Source organism: Rhinopithecus bieti, unplaced genomic scaffold (assembly GCF_001698545.2).
Source record: "Rhinopithecus bieti isolate Rb0 unplaced genomic scaffold, ASM169854v2 scaffold_4553, whole genome shotgun sequence".
Taxonomy (NCBI): Eukaryota; Metazoa; Chordata; class Mammalia; order Primates; family Cercopithecidae; genus Rhinopithecus; species Rhinopithecus bieti.
The window spans coordinates 1,681,072-1,686,345 of record NW_016804694.1 but is presented as its reverse complement, the minus strand read 5'-3'; positions in this window follow the sequence as shown (position 1 = coordinate 1,686,345).

Genomic DNA, 5,274 nt, shown 5'->3' with positions numbered 1-5,274 from the left:
AAAAAAAAAAAAAAAAAAAAGGACACAATTTCCCAAGAAATGGGAAAAAATATTTGCAAATCATGTATCTGATAAGGGATTAATATCTAGGACATAAATTTTGTTTTTTTTTTGTTGTTTTTGAGACAAGGTCTCACTCTGTCACCCAGGTTGGAGTGCAGTCACGTAATCTTGGCTACTGCAACCTCCACCTCCCGGGTTCAAGTGGTTCTCCCACCTCAGCCTCCCAAGTAGCTGGGACTGCAGATGTGCGCCACCACACCTGGCCAAGTTTTGTATTTTTAGTAGAGACAGGGTTTCGCCATATTGGCAAGGTTGGTCTCGAACTCTTGACCTCAAGTGATCTGCCCGCCTCGGCCTCCCAAAGTGCTGAGATTATAGGCATGAACCACCACACCTGGCCAATATATAGGATATATTTTTAAAACCCGTACAACTCAACAACAACAACAACAACAACAAAAACAATTTGAAGTTGATTCAGTGGCTCAGCACTTTGTAATCCCAGCAGTTTGGGAGGCTGAGGCGGGCCGATCGCTTGAGACCAGGAGTTCGAGATCAGCCTGGGCAACATGGTGAAACCTCATCTCTACAAAAAATACAAAAATCAGCTGGGCATGGTGGCATGCACCTGTAGTCCCAGCTACTAGGGAGGCTGAGGTGGGAAAATTGCTTTGGCCCAGGAGGTCAAGTCTGCAGAGAGCCGAGATCACACCACTGCACTCCATCCTGGGCAATAGCGGGAGAGCCTGTCTCAAGAAAAAAAAAATTGATTAAATAGGCAAAGGACTTGAAAATTCACTGTTTACTTTTTCAATTATTCATGCAGTTATTCATTGTTGAAAGGCATTTCTCCAAAGAAGATATACAAGTGGCCAATTAGCACATGAAAAGATGTTCAACATCACTTACCATTAGGGAAATGCAAATCAAACCACAGTGAAATACCACTTCACACTCATTAGGATGGCTATTATTAAGAAACAAAACAAAACAGAAAATAGCAAGTGTTGACAAGGATATGGAGAAATTGAAACCCTTGTACATTGCTTCTGGGAATACAAAAGGTGCAGCCACTGTGGAAGACAGTGTAATGGTGTCTCAAAAAATTAAACACAGAATTACTATATGAGGCAGAAATTTCACTTCTGGGTATATACCCAAAAGACTTGACCGGGCGCGGTGGCTCACGCCTGTAATCCCAGCATTTTGGGAACCCGAGGCGGGCGGATCGCCTGAGGTCGGGAGTTCGAGACCAGCCTGACCAACATGGATTTACTAAAAACACAAAATTAGCTGGGCGTAGTGATGCATGCCTGTAATCCCAGCTACTTGGGAGGCTGAGGCAGGAGAGTCGCTTGAACCCAGCAGGTGGAGGTTGCGGTGAGCCGAGATCGTGCCATTGCACTTTAGCCTGGGCAACAAGAGCTAAACTCCGTCTTAAAAAAAAAAAAAAAAAAAAACAGCAGAGACTCAAACAAATATATTTCTACACCAGTGTTGATAGTAGCACTAGTCACAATAGCCAAAAGGTGGAAACAACCAAAATGTTCATCAATGAATGAATGAATGGAGTAGTATACACAAAATGTACGATCACATATACAATGGACTATTATTTTGTCTTAAAAAGGAAGGAAATTCTGACACATATTACAACATGGATGAACTCTGAAGACATTAGGCTAAGTGAACTAAGCCAGACATGAAAGAACAAATCTTACATGATCCCACTTATATGCAGTACCTAGAGTAGGCAGATTTACAGAGACAGAAAATAGAACTGTAACTGCCGGGGGCTGGAGGAAGGAGAAAATGGGGAGTTAGTGTTTACTGGGTGTAGAGGTTTGGTTTCAGAAGAGGAACAAGGTCTGTTGATGGATGGTGGTGATGGTGACAACTCTTTGAATATTCATACTTAATACCACTGAACTGGACACTTAAACATGGGTAAGATGGTAAATTTTATGTTCTATATTTTACCACAGTAACGACCATCACCACAAAAACAGGAATTCTTAAATTGGCCCGGAGTACAATGAGAAAGGAAAAATCGTGTCTGGAGGGAGCCTTCACAACCCAGGCCACTTGAACCACCATGAGAAAAAAAAAAATCCAACTTTAGCTCACAATCAGAAAGTATCAAATGCATCAGGAACTGAGTCACCGTGAGCAACAGACAGACAGCATACATCACAATAGGAGAATTTCTGTTCCCGAAACTTGAGATAATAGAACAATCTGGAAAAGACTTCAAATAACTGTATTTACAATGAATATGGAAATACATGGGTAGCTGAAAAGGGGAGAAGAAAGACTTAGGGGGTAGAGGGGAACAAGATGTGGAAGAGAATCAGAAGAATTCAGGAAAATGGGTTAGTCTGGGGAGAAAGGGATGCTATTTGAGAAAAATCCGAGTGGAGGAAAGAAGACTGACCAGATTAGACTACAGCCCAGACCCCTGGGCAGCTGTCCCAGGGTGTTCAGGTGGCAGAGCCATGAGATGGATCTCTTTCCTCCATAGATGGGAGAACTCAGTGAGTTCCTGACAACTTGGGCTTGAGATAGAAATAAGGGGACTTAGTGGCCAGGCGCGGTGGCTCACACCTGTAATCCTAGCACTTTGGGAGGCCAAGGTGGGCGGATCACCTGAGGTCAGGAATTGGAAACCAGCCTGGCCAACATGACGAAACCCCGTCTTCACAAAAAATACAAAAATTAGCCAGGCGTGGTGGTGTGTGCCTGTAGGCCCAGTTACTCAGCAGGCTGAGGCAGGAGAATCACTTGAACCCCGGAGGCGGAGGTTGCAGAGATCACACCACTGCATTCCAGCCTGGGCGACAGAGCAAGATTCCAGTGAGAAGAAAGAAAGAGAGGGAGAGAGAGAGAAGAGAGAAGAGAGGAGAGAGAGAGAAAGAAAAGAAGGCCGAGTGCAGTGGCTCACACCTGTAATCCCAGTACTTTGGGGGAGGATCACGAGGTCAAGAGATTGAGACCATCCTGGCCAACCAACATGGTGAAATCTTGTCTCTACTAAAAATACAAAAATTAGCTGGGCGTAGTGGCGCACACCTGTAGTCCCAGCTACTCGGGAAGCTGAGGCAGGAGAATCGCTTGAATCCAGGAGGCGGAGGTTGCAGTGAGCCGAGATTGTGCCACTGCACTCCAGCCTGGGTGACAGAGTGAGACTCTATCTCAAAAACAAAAAAAAAAAGAAAGAAAGGAAGGAAGGGAGGGTGGGAAGGGAGGGTGGGAAGGAAGGGAAGGAAGGGGAGAGAGAGAGAGAGAAAGGGAGACAAGAAGGGAGGGAGGGAGGGAGAGAGGGAGGAAGGAAGGAGGGAAGGAAGGAGGGAGGAAGGGAAGGAAAGAAGGAAGGGAGGAAGGGAGGAAGGGAAGAAAGAAAAAGAAACACAGGGCTGGGTGTGGTGGCTCAGGCTTGTAATCCCAGCACTTTGGAAGGTGGAGGTGGGCAATGGCTTGAGCCCAGAACTTCGAGACCAGCCTGGGCAACGAAGTGAGACCCTTTCTCTGTTTCTAAAAACTTTAATAAATTAAAATGAATACAATAAAATAAACACAGACTTCCCAACGAGTTAAAGTGCTGACCTGACCTGGGAAGTGCTGGACTCAGGAGTGGAAGGACACAGTTCTCAGATGCTCCCCGGGTGGAACCATGCACTAGGTACTACAGGTTGCCCTGGTGTGGTCACCTCTGTGGCCTCTGCCTCCAGTCATGCCCCTTCAATAGCAGGGAAAACAGCTCTGCAGGTACAGGACAATGGGCAGCATTCGTTCACTCAACAAACACTTACAGAGCTTCTCATTGTGCCAAGCGCTGAGCTGGGTGAACAAGAGCAGGAAACCCACCAGCAACCATGAGCAGTGTTGTGGATGAGAGTGTGGGGCTTACCGGCTGGGTGGCCTGGAGCAGGTGATTTCTCTGTTCACTGGCCTGTTTCCACATCTGTACACTGGGGAACAGAACCTACCTCCTAGGATGGTTATGAGCATTAAATGAGTTACTACATGGGTAGGGCCTGTGATCACCCCCGGAACATAGTAAGTGCTCATTGAGTTAGCCAGTATTCACATACAGCAGGTCCTTGAATAACGTCATTTCGTTCCATGTCTTTTTGTCATGACATTGGTAAGAAAAAAATTTGATTCCTGCAGGGGCCACTGTCTGTGTGGTGTTTGCATTCTCCCCACATCTGCGTGGGCTTTCTCCCACTTCCCACAGCTGTGCACACTAGGCTCATTGGCGAGTCTGCATGGTCCCAGTGCGAGTGAGTATGGGTGTGTGAGCACCGTGACCTGTCCAGTGTAGGTTCCCAACTGGCGTCCTGAGCTGCCAGAATGGGCTCCAGCCACCCACGACCTTGAACTGGAATAATTGGGTAAATAATTACCTCACCTGCCTTTCTTTCTTTCTTTCTCTTTCCTTCCTTCCTTCCTTCCTTCCTTCCTTCCTTCCTTCCTTCCTTCCTTCCTTCCTTCTTTTCTTTTTTCTTTCTTTCTTTCTTTCTTTCTTTCTTTCTTTCTTTCTTTCTTTCTTTCTTTCTTTCTTTCTTTCTTTTTCTTTTCTTTCTTTCTCTCTCTCTCTCTCTTTCTTTCTCCTTTCTTTTTTTTTTTTTGAGATGGTGTCTTGCTCTGTTGCCCAGGCTGGAGTGCAGTGGCACGATCTCAGCTCACTGCAATCTCCACCTCCCGGGTTCTAGTGATTCTTGTGCCTCAGCCTCCCGAGTAGCTGGGGTTACAGGTGCCTGCCACCACACTCAGCTAACTTCTGTATTTTTAGTAGAGATGAGGTTTCACCAAGATGGCCAGGCCAGTCTTGAACTCCTGACCTCAGTTGATCTCCCCTCCTGGGCCTCCAAAAGTGCTGGGATTATAGGCGTAAGTCAGTGCACCTGGCCTAATTATCTTGTTTTTCTTAATTTTTCTTAAATGTATATATAGCTCACATTCATTTCGGTGTTTAATATTAGAAGTGTTTGATCTTTAGAAGTCTGGTGGTGTTTTTGTCACCAGAAATATATCACAGGAATTCTACTCATTTATATCAATTAGCCTAAGGTAAAATTGGTTTTCTCTTAAAGCTACAGTTTCCAAGAATCTCTCAGCAACTTAAGTGAGAACTTACTGTATTCGTTATTAGATGTCTTCCACCCACAGGTGGAAAAGTTTTCATAGCCTGAGGCTATAGCAAAGAAAAACAAATACAGCAACCTGACTTGGCCTTTCCCCTGGGGAGGAGCTGCCTTGGCCTGGGGG